Source organism: Gorilla gorilla, chromosome 7 (assembly GCF_029281585.2).
Source record: "Gorilla gorilla gorilla isolate KB3781 chromosome 7, NHGRI_mGorGor1-v2.1_pri, whole genome shotgun sequence".
NCBI lineage: Eukaryota > Metazoa > Chordata > Mammalia > Primates > Hominidae > Gorilla > Gorilla gorilla.
This window is the reverse complement of record NC_073231.2, coordinates 25,797,667-25,805,383: the sequence shown is the minus strand read 5'-3', so window position 1 is coordinate 25,805,383 and position 7,717 is coordinate 25,797,667. Positions and strand designations below refer to the sequence as shown.

Here is a 7,717-nt window from a genome sequence, read left to right as displayed (position 1 = left end):
ACATCTGAATGAATTGTCTCCTCCAGCCAGCTGCCTTATTTGACTGGATTATTTGAGCTTCCCGATGTCTCTGCAGAGACGTGGGCTTTGGTCTCTGCAACCCCCTGGGATCCAGTTGTTACCCACCATGTCTCTCTTGTAGCCCTGGTTCTGGATGGGAGAGAGGGCACTGCAGAATGGCTGGGGCGGAGGACACACATGGTGGGCCGGCTCTGCCTCTGTCACTTGTCCTCTGGGAGGCTTCAAGGGAGAGTTCTGAGTCTTTGCTTACTCTTTGCCTAAAACTGGCTTTTTCCTGCTGTCACCAAAGGGATGTCCTCAAGTCTCTGCCACCCCCACTTGCTAGTCCCCGATCCTCTCAGCCCCCACCTTCCTCAGTAAGAGCCACCCTGTGAGGCAGCTCTCTAGACCCTGGAGTAAATGAATGAGAGCTCTGGCTTCCCATTCCCTGCCCTCTTTTGTGACTCATGGTTGGGGATTTAGAAATATTTAGAAGGCATTATTTAATTAGTTAGCAAATGCAATGCTTACTTTAATTTTGTAAATTCAGTGGGCATAAGTGCCCACCCACCTGTTCTGGTTGCCATAACAACTTTAAATTTCATCTGTGGTCTCGGCTGATGCTTCTCCTTTGACTGTGTGTATGTGCAGGTTTTGTTTGCTTGTGGGTGACTGTGTGTAGTTTCTCTCCTGGCTTTCTCTCCCCTCAAGCCCTTAGTCTGGCGCCTCCTCTTTGGTTTCTTCCTTCTTGGTGCCTCGCTGCTTCTTGATTCATTTCCTCAAGGGTTTCCCTCTATCCTCTCCCTCTGTGTTTTGATTTAGGGTGGGATCTTCTTGCATTGCTGGGATCCATGAGCCATGAGTTCTCAAAGGCTCCCTAAAGGTGTTTTAGGCATAGGTGAGTTGTAGCTGTCTACGTGGTGTGATTTTAGGGATACCAAGGAGAGCCCCAGATATCAAACTCAGGGTGCTTTAAATTTCCCTATTGGGAGTTTGTAACCTAACAAATATTTTCTTAGTTGACAAAAAGTTATGTTTATGTATGTGTACAGCATGGTATTTTGATATATCTGTGTATTGTGAAATGATTACATTATGCTGAAGGCGGAGGAAACCCAGTGTGAATCCTCCCACACCTCCCTATCATCAGCATCCCACTCATATCAACACCTCTGGGTACCTTGATTCCCCAGCACTTCAGGCGAGCTCTAGGGGGAGAGCTGCAGGTGTAGGGATGCTGTTGGTGTGTACTGGAACGGTAAGCGTGCAGGGGATATGGACAGGGAACTGACAGCATCTATTCTGATCCTCCCCTTGCACTACTCAGACCCCCTCATGGCCCAGTTAACCTGACTGCAACCTGACTGTTTCTTTCAAATGTGACCGATCCTAATAAAATAAAAAAGACAACTAAGGGGCTAGTGAGACGAAGTTTTTGCTGCTGTGGTTGATTCTGAGGTTGTAACTGACAATCATCATGTTGCTGTTTCACCACCAACTGGTTCTACATTGTCCTGGCACTCAGCCAGCATTTCTGCTACATTTTGCTTGCCTGGTGGGATGGACCAAGCCATTATCCCTGAGAGGCTGAGCCCCTGGCTACTGTGACTTTGTCAGGCCGTTGGTTGAGAGAGTTGCCCATTCATGCTTATCCCTGGGCACAGAAGCACAAAGCAGCATCCCCAGCAGATCTCTTGAATTCCAGACCTGTTCCTTTCTGCCCCCATGATGTAGCAGAAATCCTAACTGCTCATGGAATCAGGTCAATTTCCCCTCCTGGTTTGATAATTTCTTTCTTTGCTTGCTGGTATGCTGGCATGAGGACCCCAAAATGACCAGGGAACAGCCCTCACTTTAGAATTAGAGGAACCCTTACTGTGTCTCCTGCTTCAGGTATTTCCTCCCGACCCTGGAATCAGGTTCATCAGATCCTAAAGGTGCAGGGACAAGAGGCATGAATTCCTCCGGTGGGTCACTGGGAATGGTGCTAAGAAGGGCTACCTCTTCTGCCAGCCCTTGGTCTTCAGACCCATGTATTTAAGTCACTGGGGATACAACACCACAAAGTAGTCATTAGTTCAAACAGTATGCTGCATCTTGACTAGTGTCCCAAACCCATGGATGTTATTACCAAGCTGGTGCTTAGCTGAACCTTCATGAGGCCAACCCAAAGCTCTATCAGATTGGTGGCTTCTGAGAGATGGATGTATTGGATGTATGACAGGACTACTGGGCCCTGTGGTTGTGTGCTGACTGCCACACCTCTCTCACTGCAAGGTGCATCTTTTGGCCCACAGTGATATACTGCAAGATCCCATATAGTAAACCAGATACTCTATGAGCCCTTGGACACTAGTTCTATTCAAGACACTGCAGGTCCAAAAGGCAAAGCCTTTCCTAGAATATGTGTCAATGCAGTAAGAACAAAACACATCTTCCAGGGTGAGGAATTCTGACATCATCAACTTGCCACGAAGTGGCTGCATGGCTTCCTTGAGGGACGGTGTTAAACTGAGGACTCAGCATTGGTAATGAGGGACCATATGAATCTCTGGAAATAACTGGACCATCCTCAGTAAGAAGAAGCCCATGCTGTCTGGCTCATGGCCTCCTTACCTGTTATCAAAGCTTCATTCACTGGGATGGTTAAGGGCAGCAGTGAGCTGACATCCTCAGGATCCTGTCTGTTTGGTTGTTCAATGCCTACTCTGTGGGAATGCTCTCTAGTGGACATTGAGAATGATCCACCCCATTTTTCCTCATTTTGCAGTCTTGCCCTTTCCGGGCTCTTGACCGTAACCAGCTAAGCCATTCTCTACTGCTTCTGGGTATGTGACTGTCATAATCTCAGGGCCCTTCTCCCACCACATCAGGTTGGGGATCAGTTCAAGTGTTCAAGGCCCCCTCCAATGGGAAGATTTCCCTTTACTGCTGACTTTCAGGGCTGCCCTTGCATCAGGCTACTGGGAGATAGTGGTACATTTTTGGGTTCAACCAGAATATGGAGTTGACTTATCTGTGAAGTAGGCCCAAGGTTTTCCCTTCTCCATCAGCTAGTGATAGAGAATTCCCTACAACCAGGAGCTGAAGGAAACACATTGGTGCAACATAAGTAGGTGATGTGAGATCTGGGTCACCTGTTCGTGTCCTTTAGGCCTGCTAGGGACTGCTCTTGAATGTGCCGTTTTCATTAAATGGTGGAATTCTCCAGTGTCCACACAACTTATGACTTGGCAGGTCTAAACATACCCAGACCATGATTGACAGCTCTAGTCTCATTGTTCCTTGATATCCCATGTTCAGGTGACTAGTACCTACTACAGATCAATAGCATGCCTAAACCTGGCTTTTGAATGGTGAGGTTTTTTTTTTTTTTTTTTTTCTGTAGATAACTCAGTCTTACTCTACAATCCTAGGGTTTTGTTCTGTAACTCCCCTGCTTAATCTCACCAAGACTCCTCAAAACATTGTCATCTATCTCAGATATTGCTAGCATCCTGGAATCTGCCAGGTCTTAAGGTACCAAATATGAAGCCACTACCTTAAAGATGGGATGTTCAAGGTTTAACGATTTCTTCTTTATCTTGGAAGAAATACCTCAGTATGCCCCATACCACTGGACCTTTGAAAACTTTTCTGACGTGGCAGGCCTCTGAGTCTTTGTAGGGCTTATCTCGAACCCCTGATGCACACGTCTTACCAGGACTTCTGAGTTGTTGCCATTTCCTGCTCATTTGAATTGTTATTATGATGCTATCAGTATAATAGGCCCGTCTGATGTTCTGTGGAATGTTGAGAAAAAGATGGTTCCTTTGAACTGTATGGTGACAGAGAGCAGAAGAGTTAAATAGGTCTGGGCAAAACCATTCATATGTACAGTTATGTATGGCAAGTGAATGCAAACTTGTTCTGATCTTCCTCGAGAGAGACTGAAAAAAATGTATTCATCACATTGTAAACCACATACTAAGTGCTGGAGGCTGTGCAGATCTGTGCTACTGAAGATGTCTGGCAAAAAGACTTGCAATTGAGGCTACTGCTTGGTTAAGTTTATGGTAGTCCATTGTTATCTGCCAGGAGTCATCTAATTTTGCTGATGGCTTATATGGGGATATGATGGGGACCATGACCCTGCATCCTCTAAGTCTTTGAAGGTGATACCATACTAGTCTTTTTCATTCCATCTAACGTGTAGTATTGTTTTACTCTCTTGGCCTAGTGAGCATATGTTTATGTGTATGTACGTGCATTTTAGTGTGTGAGTGTAGGTATGGGTGTGAGTATGGGAATGCCTTAGTCTGTTTTCTGTTGCTGTAACAAAATAGCATAGATGGAGTAATTTCTAAAGAACAAAAATTTATCCTCTCACAGTTCTGGAGTCTGGGAAGTCCAAGATCAAGCTACTGGCAGCTGATGAGGATTTTCTTGCTGCATCCTTACATGGCAGAAGGCAGAAGGGCAAAAAAGGGACAAATGCTGTGTTCCCAAATGGTAAAAGATCAGAAGAGAAAATCTACTCCTGCAAGCCCTTTTAAGATGCATTAGTCCATTCATAAGGGTGGAGCTCTCATGACCTAAATACAACCCAAAAGATCACACCTCCAGGCCGGGCATGGTGACTCATGCCTGTAATCACAGCACTTTGGGAGGCCGAGGTGGGCGGATCACCTGAGGTTGGGAGTTCGAGGACAGCCTGACCAACATGGAAAACACTGTCTCTACCAAAAACACAAAATTTGCGAGGCATGGTGGCACATGCTTGTAATCCCAGCTACTTGGGAGGCTGAGGCAGGAGAATCACTTGAACTCGGGAGTCAGAGGTTGTGGTGAGCTGAGATCACACCATTGCACTCCAGCCTGGGCAACAAGAGTGAAACTCTGTCTCAAAAAAAAAAAAAAAAATAACTCTTCCAAATACTGTTGCATTACAGATTAAATTTCAATGTGTAATTTGGAGGAGGACAAAAACATTCAAACTATAGCAGCGGCAAGAGTATGTGTATGTGTGTGGGTGTGGGTGTGTGTGGGTGTGAGTGTATGTATGTGGGTGTGTTTGAGTGTGTGTAAGAGTATGTGTGTGTGAGTGTGTGGGTATATGTTGCTGGCAGGAGAGGTGGGGAGGCTTCCACTTGGCCTTTTCTACTCCAACAAATACTACACAGGCCAGGAAGCCAATGTGAGAGGTCTGCCAACTTCTAGGTGCATTCATCTAGATTATGCATAAAAGGACCTGAGAAATGACCACAGAGTGAGGCTGTAAACCCACTGGACCCTCTATGAAGTGAACATCTACTCGGAGTCCATTGATTAAATAATATTTCTATGCTTTCCACTCAGATAGGATGGTGTTTTTGATCCCTTGGTATCAGTTTCAGTCTGTGCAGATCCTGTATCCAGCAGTCTCTGAAATTTCTGGGCATTATCTTTTTCCCATTATGCAGTTACTCTGATAAATGGCCAAAAGTCCATTTAGGGTAGGAATGAGAGTATTGGTACCGTATATACTTTCTGTGGCATTTTCAGTATCCTTTATCAAAGGGGCCCTGATCTCTTCTTTCACCGATGGGCTGTGAGTCCAAGAACTACCTCAGATCTGGAAACTGGATGAGGGATTATAATGTTCTATTCTAGCCACTGACATCAGCCTTCTCACCCCGTCTTGATCATTTTAGTTTATATAAGCCAAGCAATACCTTTGTTGGCAAAGAACATCTATCTCACCTCTGGAAACATCGAGGATTATTAGTCATTGCAACAAGTTTCCCCCCACCCCACCTCCTCCTGGTTATGATTCCAGCCTTGCTGCCCATCACGTAATTGCATTCACTTTGCTTCTGACGTTGTCCTGGCTATTCTAGAATCCCAGCCCCATTGACATTTGGGAGACATGGCAGCATCTCCCACTGTTTTTCCTGGCCTCAGACAATAGCCACCACTGAACTACTGATCACAGTGCCCCATTTCTTTATTGCTTTATTGAAGGCAATGTCCTCCAGGCCTCCCTGGAGAACATAGTTAGCATGTTCCCTGGTATAACACAGTAAATTCAATTCAACAAGGTGCCTCTCTGAGCCTTTTGTTCCCTTCCTCAATACCCTGCCAAGGCAGTTCTGGCATTTCCACCTCATATACTATAGGCTGTTATTGTTTCCAAGCTTCAAGGAGCCATGCCAACAGTGCATTAGGACTGGCTCTGAATGTCTTTGCCAGGGCATTCAATCTTGAATCATAGGAAAGTGTTCTCATGTCAATGAATTGTCCACAACCTAACCTTGTATTCCACCCATGCAGTCCAACACACTCAAGATTAATTCCCAGGCATATTCTCCAAGTTCCTGCTGGATTTGCAGCAGCTTCTTTTTTTTTGGAATAATCTATTTCCTTCCATAAGAAGTGACGTATTTGTCTAGTCAAGTCATGCTGAGACTTGTTCTTAGATATTGGTTTAGAAACAACAAGGGGAAGTGCAGGCAGCCCTGGGGGACAGTAATCATCATTTTGTGAGTCATTAGCTTTTAGTGAGGCTTTTTCATGGATCCAGGCCAATAAACAGTGTCTCCTCTGCATGGGGGAGATGGTATTTCTGCTGGCCCAAGGGATTAGGGGAATCTGGGACTTCAAGGTTCTCAAGTGAGTCAATCTAAATGTCTTTATCACAGGTCTCAGGGTTCCATTCATTTCTAATGGGGGCCATCCCTTTAGCATTGAAGGCTTTGAATGCAGCTTCCTTTGCATCTCTGCCACCCTGTTAGTCATATATTGAGCCCAATTTCTGTTCAGTCTGCCTCTCAGCTGGAGGAGACGAGGTTCTCTCTAACATGCTCCTGGAGACCTTCTGAATTTCAAGTTGATAGCTCAGTTGGCCTGAACCTATCATATTTTTCCTTCAGAACTTTGGGGGCAGTTAACAACACTTAACTAACTTCACAATTGTCATAACTAAAATTACTCCCGTTGTTTTCAAGTCTAGGCCAGTACTTCTCAGACTATTTGTTGTAAAGGAATAGTTTAAGCAATACTTTGTGGACTGATGAATTTCTAAAAAAAAAACAACAAAATAAAAAAGGCATATGGTTAGGCACAATGACTCATGCCTGTAATCCCAGCATCTTTGAAGGCCAAGGCAGGAGGATCACCTGAGGCCAGGAGTCTGAGGACAACCTGGGCAACATAGCGAGACCTTGTCTCTACAAAAAGCTAAAAAATTACCCAGGCTTGCTGATGTGTTCCTGTAGTCCTAGCTATTCAGAAAGGTGGGATGAGAGAATCAACTGAGCCCAGGAGTTGGAGGTTACAGGGAGCTATTATGGTGCCACTGTACTTCAGCCTGGGTGACAGAGTGAGACCCTGTCTCTAAAAAAATTGAAGAAAGCCTATGGACCACACTTTGAGTAGCACTGTGCTAGACCTATTGTATAAGCCAGTGCATTTCCTTCCACTTGGACTCCATCTCAATGCGTTTCACTACAGGTGAGCATTTTAGTAATTGTGATGCCATGGTGTGCCAGGGTTGTCTGCACCCCATCCCATTTATCACCAGCAATGGGGTCCTCATTAGCATCTGGTTGGCATGTGATCCTATTCTAGCAGCTTATGCTGAAGATCTGCTTCCTACTCTTATTCTGGCACCAAATATCTTAGATTGGGTTCTCCCAGAAGCATATTCTGAGTCAAGTAGATGGATGCATGTAGTTTATTTAGGAGGTGATCCTTGGAA

At 45.2% G+C, this 7,717-nt stretch overlaps 1 long non-coding RNA gene across 1 annotated transcript; it reads right to left on the bottom strand.

Annotated features, from left to right (window-relative positions):
• Positions 1 to 513: 513 nt before the first annotated feature.
• Positions 514 to 3,726, bottom strand: LOC109027965 (uncharacterized). Its single transcript, XR_002007015.3, has 3 exons — positions 3,542 to 3,726; positions 1,877 to 2,045; positions 514 to 877 (listed from the first exon to the last, which is right to left on the bottom strand). It is a non-coding gene; the product is annotated as an uncharacterized lncRNA (long non-coding RNA).
• Positions 3,727 to 7,717: the final 3,991 nt, after the last annotated feature.